This window comes from Chiloscyllium plagiosum, unplaced genomic scaffold (assembly GCF_037043375.1).
Source record: "Chiloscyllium plagiosum isolate Xiang-an unplaced genomic scaffold, Cpla_swu_hap1 HiC_scaffold_33, whole genome shotgun sequence".
In the NCBI taxonomy this organism is placed as follows: Eukaryota; Metazoa; Chordata; class Chondrichthyes; order Orectolobiformes; family Hemiscylliidae; genus Chiloscyllium; species Chiloscyllium plagiosum.
In genome coordinates this window covers 24874768-24886284 of record NW_028270171.1, presented here as the reverse complement: position 1 = coordinate 24886284, position 11517 = coordinate 24874768, and the positions used below count along the sequence as shown (strand labels likewise).

General features: G+C 45.5%; 2 non-coding genes across 2 annotated transcripts; both read left to right on the top strand.

The window, feature by feature from the left end:
* The first annotated feature begins 874 nt into the window (after positions 1-874).
* On the top strand, positions 875-947 carry trnar-ccu (transfer RNA arginine (anticodon CCU)). Its single transcript has one exon. It is a non-coding gene; the product is annotated as a tRNA-Arg (tRNA).
* Positions 948-11078: 10131 nt separating this feature from the next.
* Positions 11079-11151, top strand: trnar-ccu (transfer RNA arginine (anticodon CCU)). Its single transcript has one exon. It is a non-coding gene; the product is annotated as a tRNA-Arg (tRNA).
* Positions 11152-11517: the final 366 nt, after the last annotated feature.

Genomic DNA, 11517 nt, shown 5'->3' with positions numbered 1-11517 from the left:
GGGCAGGAACCGATCTCTGTTCATTGTCAGGCACCAAGAGGGTCTGAGAATTGAAAGAACGATGTGATAATTTGTCAGAAAGACCTGAGACTGTGTTGTTTCCCTGTTACACCTTGGCAGCAGCTGCCTGAACCTTTAGTGTGTCCCTCAGTGTGTTGTCACAGATCTGGGAGTGTGCTTGGCTGTCGCACTCATTTAAAGTCAACTGTTTCCAGTGGTCTGCCAATATAGTGCCCTCGTGGCCTAATGGCTATGGCACTGGCCTCTGAAATCTGGGATTTCAGGCATTTCATTTTTAAGCCTGGTCTTTGCAGTGGCATTTTCATCCCATGTCAACTTCATCTCAATCCAAATTGACTGGATTTTTTAACTACTCTGCTAAAAATCATCGTGCCTGTGTTGAGATTATGGCAAATGCTGTTTAGTAGAAACTTATACAAGATAATTCCGGGATTTGGGAGTTCTTGGGGTGAATTGTCTGAAAGAGACAGCACAGCCACAATGGGCTGAATGCCTGCTAAGATTTTGTTGATTTGTCCTCAATGCAGCTGTTTGCAACATCTCCACTTCCTCCTTCTCCAGTAACTGCAAATATCTTGAAAGTGCTGCACAAAATAACATTGAGCCCTTTGCTATTTTCCTGTCAGCTCCATTTTCCTTAGACTTGAGTTGTGCAAAGTTGGAGTTTGCTTGATTTCTCATCTGTCCGTTTTGGGAGAAATGGGAGGCGGGATCAATTTATCAAGCAGCCAACAATTTAGCATGAGATGGAAGGGGAAAGAACCAATTAGTGAGAGTGTAACACACAGAAACACACACTATGAGAGGTCAGGGTGCAGTATTTAAAGGCTGCCATTGCAGATCAGCCTGTGGGGCCCCAGTGGCCTAATGGATAAGGCACTGGCCTCCTAAGCCAGGGGTTGTGGGTTCAAGTCCCATCTGGGGTGTTTCTGTGGCTTGTCCTTTATTTCTAATCTATTGTGGAAAAATCCCCATCTCTGCATTCAGTTGATGGTCAGTGGGATCGAACATGATCTTGCACAAGATTTTCGAGGATCTGCAGGATTGAATCTTGAAGGTGGTGATCAAGTGGCTGCTGTTTCTGGATGGGGACGAGATTCCTGAGAGTGCGGTTGGAGAGGTTGCTTTTGGAAGCCAGCTCTCATCACACTCTCATCACCAAACCAACCCTTCAACACTGATCCCTCCACACCATCGGATATTACTGACAGCGAATACCCTTGCCAACTTTTATAGGTGCGCCATCGACAGCATTCTGTCTGGATGTATCACTACCTGGTTTGGCAACTGTACCATTCAAGATCAGAGACGGTTACAGAGAGTGGTGAACTCGGCCCAGACAATCACAAAGGCCAACCTCCCATCTATAGAATCCATCTACCAGGCCCGCTGTCAAGGAAAGGCCTCCAGCATTCTCAAAGACCCATCCCACCCTGGCAATGTTTTTCTACAACCTCTATCATCGGGAGAAGGTACAGAAGCCTGAACACACGCACCAACCAGTTTTGAAACAGTTTCTACCCTCCTGTTTTAGAATACTGTACGGTCTCACAGACTCTTAATACTCGCCTGTCCCTGTGTTTTTGTTCCTGCTGCTGTTTCCCTATTATTTACTTCTCTGTGCTGCTTAACTCTGTGAGCTGCCTGTATTGCTCACAAGACAAAACTTTTCACTGTGCCTATCATTACTTGCAAACCAAATATTTTCAATGAATCTTCCACCTTTAGGATTACTGTTATCTTGGTCCAACTCATCGAATTTAAATATAAATTATTGAGTGTGGAATAACTTTATTTCACCTGCATTTTTTCCTGTTAAATACCAACAGGACAGTATAGAAGTCAAGCAAGCTCAATGTTTGTACAGCCAACATTGAAGGAATGGTACCAGAAAGACAAGAACAAATGGGTCAATGCTAATTCCTGCATCAGTGAGGAAACGAACAACAGATGAGGCGACTGTGGTGAAACAGACATTTGACTGTTTAACTTCAGATCAATGAAGCTTAGAATTTGACTGCACATACTGAAGCCCATCGTGTCTATGCTGTCTCTTTGGGAGAGCTGAGAAATTAATTCCACTCCCTTTCGCTCCAGTTTATCAAACGTTTGTTGCCACATGTATCAAACTGACTTGGTCATGTTTTAATTCCATGATCTCAAAGCAGCCATGCAGAGTTTTAAAGACATTAGGTCAGAGATTAACTTAATTTGAATGGACATAATGCAGTGAGAGGGTTTTAATTGGAGAGAATGTTTAAATTGAAAGTATCCCCAGAAGGGGTGTAAACCACAGGCAGTAGCTTAGAAGATCAGAGATGTAGCTGTTAGGTCACTGGGACAACACGTGCTCCTGGGGCCATGTCAGGAGAATTGATCCCCTCAACCTTGGTTGTGTTCATGTCAGAACAATGCTGCACTCTCCCAACATTTATGTTCACCAACATTTCACGAGTTTCACCCCACCATCAAACTCACCATGGACTACTGTTTAGTATCTGTCTCATTCTTGGACACATGCATCTCCATCAAGGATGGGCACCACAGCACCTCACTCGACCGCAAACCCACCCTCAACATATTAAAACAGCCGTCCCCTCTGTACAAGCCGTACGCACACACAGGATCTGTTCAGGTGAGGAGGAATGTGACGGGCACTTGGAAGTACTCAAGGATGCCCTGATAAGAATGTGATAGGATGCTTAACTCATCAATCGCCAGTTCTGACATGCCCCAGCGAGAAACTGCAATGACCTCCTCAGGAGACAGACACGAGCTGCAACCAACAGGGTACCCTTCATTGTCCAGTACTTACCAGGAGCTGAGAAACTACGCCACATTCTCTACAGCCTGCAACACATTATCGATGAGGATGACCACCTCGCCAAGACCTTCCCTACACCTCCACTTCTCGCCTTTAAACAGCCACCAAACCTTAAACAGACCATTGTTCACAGCAAACTGCCCGGCCTTCAGGACAACACCAAACAACCCTGTCACAGCAGACACTGTAAAACGTGTCAGAGTGTCACCATGGATACCACCATCACACATGGGGACACCTCCCACCATGTACGCGGCAGGTACTCATGTGACTCGGCCAACGTTGTCTATGTCATACGCTGCAGGGAAGGATGCCCAATGCATGGTACATTGGCGAGACCGAGCAGAGGCTACGGCAACAGATGAATGGTCACCACGTAACAATCACCAAACAGAGGTGTTCCCTCCCAGTCGGAGATCACTTCAACGATCAGGGACTTTCAACCTCGATCCTTCAGGTAACCATCCTCCAAAGCGGACTTTGGGACAGGCAACAACGAAAAGTGAGACACACACACACACACACACACACACACCTTCTCACAGATGTATACCCCATTACACTCAAACACATACACATACACACACTCTCACAGACACTCACACCATCGCCCCCTCCCACACACACCCAAATGCACACACTCACTCGGTCTCCCCTGCTCGCACACACATATACGTTTGTGGGATGAATTTGTACGTTCAGAATTATATTTTGTTTTGCTCAAAAACTGCATAAAACCATGTAAGACTCTGTAAATGCCACTTTAGAAATAGAATCAGTCTGACCTAACACTGGGACACAGACAGATTTTAACCTCACATCTTCAATGCATTATCTGAGCTGAGATGGCACAGTTTGTTAAAACTCTCTTGAGAATGTAACTTTAACAAAGGTCTGGGATGTACACAACAAGGAACTGAGACTAACATGATCATTCTAAAAGATGAAAGCCTTCAGCTAAATTTGTTTAATATTACATGCCATGACACTGCAATCCTGTTGCTAAAACTTCCGTGTCTTACGATCCTGCTCCACAACCACCTGATGAAGAAGCAGCGCTTCGAAGGCTAGTGTTTCCCAATAAACCTGTTGGACTATAACCTGGTGTTGTGTGCTTTGTAACATTGTCCGCCCCAGTCTAACACCGGCTCCTCCAAACCATAACCTTTATGTCAATGACTGGTGCGTTTTGGATGATAATGTAAAACATAACAATAGAAACCATCCAAAGTTGGGGCTTGATGTTTTCAAGTCATTACACTATGACCTTTCCCCTGGCGGTTTATTCCATTGTGGGATTGTTTTTATTCATTTCCAGGGCGTGAACATTGCTGGCTAGATCAACATTTATTGCCTCTCCCTAGTTTCCCCTGAAAGGTGATGGGGAGCTATCTTTTTGAACCACTGCAATCCATGTGCTGCCTGTATCTCCTTTCGAACTGATTGAAGATTTAACAGGAGGGAGTCGGCCATTTTGGATTTGTTCAATACATTCGCATCACTTGTCTGACCCTTTGATATTTTACTTATACATTCTGTGTCTGATGCCTCCTCTCTCATTACACCTGATGAAGGAGCAATCCTCCGAAAGCTCGTGTTTTCAAATAGACCCATTGGACTATAACCTGGTGTCGTGTGATTTTTGACCATTTGTTGGAGGTAAACCTACAATGAATCAATGGAGGGTGTTCCAGGATTGTGACTGAGCTACAGGGAAGGAATGCGATATGTTTCTGACTAGGCCAGCGTTTATTGCTCAGAGGGTGAGTCAACCACACTGCTGTGGGTCTGTAGTCTCACCAGGTTTTCTTCCTGAAAGGAGAATATGGAACCAGTTAGCTTCCTAACAAACCTCAATAGCAATATATGGTTACCATCAGACAAACCTCCTCCTCAGCTGAGAATTCACCACCTTGTATGGTGGGATTACAGTCCATGTCCCCCACACCATGAACTTGGTGTTCTGGATTCCTACTCCAGGTCTAGCACTGCACCACCATCTCCCCTTATTAACTGGAATTGAGATCAAACAGACACAGGCTGCTGATCAGAGTTCATGGTTAAAAACATAACAGCCCAAATGGGATATGAACCCACAACCCCTGGCTTTGAACATGGACACCCTGTTCATGATGCATCTGAGGTGAGATACCATGTTAGCCACCCACGGCAATTGATAGCTCTGTCTTTGGTTGTATTCCGAAGATCTTAAAAATGAGGCAATTCAGCTCCTCGATCCTGCTTTGTCATTCCACACGATCATGGCTGATCTCATCTCGGCCTCAACTCCACTTTCCTGCCTGCTCTCCATAACACTTCAACCCAACTACAGCCTGCATGTCGTGATCCCTTTTCATGGCACAAGGCACTTCACAGGAACCACATTCAGGAAACCATTACACATGGACCATTACACATACACCATGTCATAGAGTCATAGAGATGTATAGCATGGAAACAGACCCTTCGGTCCAACCCGTCCATGCTGACCACATATCCTAATCTAATCTCGTCCCATTTGCCAGCACTGGGCCCATATCCCTCTCGACCCTTCCTATCCATATCACTGAGCAGTCTAGGTTTCTTCCCTCCCGCCCTCCTGACCACGTACTCACTTTCTTTGTCTGCCTTTCTTCCTTTTAAAGGTGCCGTTGTTTTGAGTTGTTTTTCTCCAAAGTTGCATAATAAAACAGTAATTGCTGCTCCTGGAATTTGAGGAAATCACCCCCAACACCTAAAATGCCTCAAAAAAGGGGCAGCTCTTACAGTCACAACTTTTTCCTGTCCTCCATCTTGGACTACCCAGAATCCTTTGGAAATACCAATGCAGTTTATTCATTAAGAACCTCACCCACTTCCTCCGGCTCCATGTGTAAATTCCCTCCTTTGCTCTTGAGAAGATATACCCTTTCCCTGGCCACCTTTGGCTTGTTATCCCTCTGTAAAATGCCTTGGAGGTTCCTTAATCCTGTTTTCCATAAACATTGCATGGTCCCTTCAAATTCTCTATTTCCTAGTTTGAGTTCATTCCTGTTATCTCCAGGGCTCTGTCTGTCTTCAGTTTCTTGAACCTTACTTATACCTTCTTCCTCTTTCTGCCTAAGACTTAACATCATAACACGTCTGAACAGGTCAACGAAATATACCGACAGGTAACAGCTACAGCATCAACCTGCATTTATTGAGTTATCTTTCAAAACCAATTCAGTGCAGTTGAAATACTGTGTGGTATCACTCACTGTAATAAACACTCTCCTTGAATAAGGTGAAGAGAAAGTCATGGCAAATTATAAAATTAACAAAATAATGCATGACAATGGTTCTTAAATATATGTTTATAAATTACTCTACACATACTTATGCAAATTAGATAAGGAGGAACAAATATCATGGACAATTAACCATACATTTCACAATATTTCACTTTCACTGTAGAATTGCAGTTTTAAGATCAAAGTTTTTCGGACGTTGATCAGATCTCACCCCATCTAATACTTATCTTTTATACCTTTCTCCCCAAACGTGAGGTGAGAATTCATATGTTTCAGAGGATTGCCTTATTTGATGAGCTGTTCCTTGATCTATGATAAGTACAATCCCACAGACTTTGTCATGATTGCACCTTGTCTAAAGTCTTAATTAAATCATTCAATAGCAGACAATTCCCAAGAGGTTAATGAGCAAAAGTCCCATTCAATGTTTTCAAGTCTCCATTTTCCTTACGTAAAAAAATTATACAAAAGTTAAATACCACAAGTGCTGGAAATCCGCAATAAAATCAGGAAATATTGAAATGCAGGTCAGGTAGCATCGGTGGAGAGAAACACAATTATCAATTTGCAATATTAATTTCTTTTTTCAGCAGATGCTTCTGAACCTGAGAGTTTCAACACTTACTGTTTATATTCTTAATGTAGACCATGCCCTTGGAGTGATTAATGTGAATGGAATGTTAAATATATCACTGAGATGTGCTGGTGAAGGGCATTGTTTCGTAAATACATGGAGCACTTACAAAGAGAGGCTGGTGTGAGAATTGTTCCCCACGTTATTACAGTTCCAGACAGATACCCCAAATTGTTAAGCTCCCAGGTGAGCAGGGATGAAATGGTTTCCTTTCTGCATTTACCTGAATCCTTGGTTGGTCACTAACAGGTTAATTTAATAAGGGAGCCTTTCTTGTGGATGTCTTCCTCCCAAACCAATTGAATTGGTGTTTAAAAGTAGCCAATTAAACCAGGATATGTTGAATTAACAAAAGAGTGAATCTATTCATATCAGAATGCAAAAAGATGATTGTAACTCACACCCACACAGATTAGGAAGAGAAGGAGGTGCAGGCAGATAGCATCGTGAAGAAGGCATTTGATTCACTTGCCTTTATTAGGCAGTGCATTGAGTGTAGGAATTGGGATGTTGGGTTGTGGCTGTACAGGACATTGGTTAGGCCACCTTTTGGAATACTGCGTTCAATTCTGGTTTCCCTGTTGTAAAACTTGCAAGCATTCAGAAAAGATTTACAAGGGTGTTGCAAGGGTTACAGGGTTTGTGCTATCGGGAGAGGATGAATAGACTGAGGCTATTTTCTCTGGAGCGTCGGAGGCTGAAGGGTGACCTTACAGAGGTTTATAAAATCATGAGGGACATGGATAGGGTGAATAGCTTCGGTCTTTTCCCCAGGGTGGGGGAGTACAAAAACAGAGGGCATAGGTTTACGGTGAGAGGAATAATAATTTAAAAGGAACCTAAGGGGCAACTTTTTCATGCAGAGGGTGGTGCTCATATGGAACATGCTGCCAGAGGAAGTGGTGGAGGCTGGTACAATAACAACATTTAGAAGTTAAAAGTCACACAACACCAGGTTATAGTCCCACAGGTTTATTTGGAAGCACTAGCTTTCAGAGCGCTGCTTCTTCATCAGGTGAAGACAACCACCCAGTGAGGGAGCATCACTTCGAAAGCTAGTGCTTCCAAATAAACCCACTGGGCTATAACCTGGTGTTGTGTGATTTTTAACTTTGTCCACCCCAGTCTAACCCCGGCTCCTCCAAAACATTTAAAACGCATCTGGATGGGGGTATATGAACAGGGTGGGTTTAGAGGGATATGGGCCAAATGCTGGCAAGTCGGACTAGATTAATTCAGGATATCAGGTCGGCATAGACGGGTTGGACCAAAGGGTCTGTTTCCGTGCTGTACAACTCTAAGACTCTGTAACATTTAAAAGGCAGCTGGATGGGGACATGAATAAGAAGGCTTCAGAGGGATATGGACCAAATGCTGGTTTGTGGGACTAGATGACTTTCGGATATCTGGTTGGCATGGACGAGTTGGAGCGAAGGATCTGTACAACTCTGAGTCTCTGTAAGTGTAAGCTTTCTTGGGAGATTTTGACTTTTGTTACAGAGCCTTTTTAAATGACTGTGACATTTTAATTTGTGCATATTTGGTTTTATTGGTTTATTTCAATTTGTTTTCAGAGTAATGTAAGGAGACTTCTGAAAAGTAGGCTGTCAGTAGGTTAGAAGACGGAATAGGTTATCCTGCATTCTGCAATTACAGCGATGATGATGTGCCAAGTGTAATACTTCAACTGGCTTGGCATTGATTTATTGGTTAATACTCTTAGCCATTGAAGTTATAACATCTTCAATTGAGAGTGAAAGCATATATCTTGGGAGGATATTTAATTGCTCTAAAGATACCACGTATCTGAAAGTTCCCTGCAGTTAATAGGTCAATGGGACAGGAATTACCTATTATATCACAAAGTAAGTCTGTTTCTCTCTGCTGAACTTCTACTCAGCTAAAGACTGTCTCTGCCTGTTGTGTGACATGGCTTTTAATTTCCGCTGATCGACCAGATAAACATTAGTAACACAATGTAATTAAACTCAACTTTCCTTCAGTATTCTTGTTGGTGATGCAGACAAAGGGGGACAAAATTTGGTTTGCGGTTCAACTTGATTTTATTAACAAAATATTAAAACAGATTGTCAGCATTTCCCAAATTCCCACAATGTTTACTGGCTCTCCAGCTCTATCCATCTGAGAAAGGGTATTAACTGGAACAATCCATGTTGGGCCATTGGAATCTCCTTCCTGTCCCGATATAGGGCTGGCTCTCTTCCACAAAGGGGGGGCTCGCAAGTTCGGGCAGATCTTTCTACTGAGGCAGGAAACGATTTCTCTTCATTCTGAGGCACCAAGAGGGTCTGAGAAATGAAGGAACGATGTCACAACTGGTCAGAAAGGCCTTAGACAGTGTTAGATTAGATTAGATTAGATTAGATTACAGTGTGGAAACAGGCCCTTCGACCCAACAAGTCCACACCGACCCGCCGAAGCGAAACCCACCCATACTCCTACATTTACCCCTTATCTAACACTACGGGCAATTTAGTATGGCCAATTCACCTGACCCTGCACATCTTTGGACTGTTTCTTTAACTGTTACACCTTGACAGCAGCTGCTCCATACTTTAGTGTGTCCCTCAACATGTAATCCTCCATCTTGGAACCTGCTCAGCTGTAGCACTCGTTTGAGGTCAACACTTTCCACAGAGTGTCCAAGGTGGGAGCGCTCGGGGTCTAATGGATAAGGCACTGGCTTCCCTAAGCTGGTAAGTGTTGGTTCAGGCCCAGCTCGGGTGCCTGGGCTTTGTTGCTGATTTTCATTCCATGTCAACTTCATCTCAATCCATGCTGACTGAATTTTACATCGACAGTACTCTGTTAAAAATCACTGTGCCTACAGTGAGATTATGGCAAATGATGTGACATAGAAACTTGCATAAGGTAAATCCGGGATTTGGTAACCTCAACTACGACACGCAGCTCCTGTTCAGCGACCGTGATGGTTTGGAGGTCACTCTCAGGACACTGTCTGTCTTTTACCAGGACCTGCTCACTGTCTGGAACATGGTCGAATCGCATCACGCCTACCCTCCGACTGGAGTAGCGGCTGTCGTCAGGGAGCCGTTGCTCAGGAATCCGCACCTCCGTACTGGCGGGTTCGAGTGGCTGTTGGAGGGGAGGGCCGTGGCTGCGAGGGTGACCAGGGTCGGGGACGTGCTGGGTGGTGGGGGCCTGGGCTGGACGCTGCTGCAGGACATAGCGACCAGGGCAGCCGTAGATGTCCGGTACGTGGCCACCGCCATCCGACGCCTTAAAACGACGGTGCTCGGACCCAATGTAGTGCCCCAGTTGGAGGATGCTCAGGTGTGCGGTGGGATCCCGTCTGTGCTCACTCCTGCCCGGACGGAATTTCACATTGGCCCCAGGGTCCTGTACTTCCTGCGGGAGCCTGTGCCCCACAACCTGAGCTGTCTCTGGAGTTTTAGTTTTGTCCCTTTCAGGGGTGTATCACAGAGGGCCCTGTACAGACTGCTGCTGCACACCCTCATCCACCTCCCGGACACACCCTGGCGTGCCCATTTACCACCGGGCGGTGGGGACCATCCCCAGTGAAGGGCTCTCTACATGGGAGTCCTCCCCTTTCTCACGGGGATCTGGGGTGGAGGGTATTGCACGCGGCTGTCCGCAGATTGCGGTGGTTCACGGACTCCCAGCCCAACTGCTTATTCTGTGGTGCTGTGGAGTCCATGGAACAGGGTGCTTGCACTCCCTTTTTAGCTTTCTGGGAAACCTTCTCCTCCATTTCTGGTTGGACTTCAGCCCCACACTCCCCATCATTGGGCACCCAGTGCCGAGGGAGGGCGGGGGGGGGGGGGTTGGTCAGAGGATCTCCTCGTGGGTCTGCTCCTGGGCCTGGCCAAACTGGTTGTTAGGGCCGATTGCCTGACCCTCTTCCGCGGTTACGTTCGAGCCCGGGTGTCCCTGGAGAAGGAGCACGCAGTGTCTACCAACATCCTTGAGCTGTTCAGAGAGTGCCCTCCCCCTCACTGTTTGATCACGCAGCATTGCCCTTTGATGCTTGTCACTGGCCACTCGGGTGTTTCCTTTCTTCCTGGTGGTGGGAATTGAATAAAGATTTGTACATCTGTTGTCTTTCACTGTGTCTCACACCTGCACACACACAACATGGGGGCTGGGGAAAATATCAGCACTACCGCAGTTAGGCAGCAGTGTGGGGGTAAAGGAAAAACCATATACAACCAGGAGATTTAGAATCCCTCAGTTCAGGGCACTGACTCTGTGCTGGCTGAGCCACAGTCAGTGTGTTCTTGCAAAACAAAAACGTAAAAGCTGCCATTTTAGCATGACACATGTGGCCCCAGTGGCCTAATGGATAAGGCACTGGCCTCCTAAGCCAGGGATTGTGGGTTCAAGTCCCATCTGGGGTGTTTGACTTTTAACCCTTGTCTTCATGGCTGATCTTCGTCCGAGGTGAAGTCGATTTCTCATCTCCTCTGGAAAAGTCCCCAGGTCTGTGTTGGGTTGGTGGGACCTTGTGTCAGAAAAATACAGAATTTTGAGGATATGCAGGATATCGGGGTGAATCGACTGAAAGAGACAGCACAGTCACAATGGCTGAAAACCTGCTGAGATTCTCCTGGGGATGGTATGGTGGCTCAGTGGGTAGCACTGCTGCCTCACAGTGTCAGGGACCTGGCTTTGATTCCTCCCTTGGGTGTCTGTTTGTGTCGAGTTTGCACATAGCGAATGTGGTTCCCTTGTTCAAGAAGGGGAGTAGGGATAACCCTAGTAAC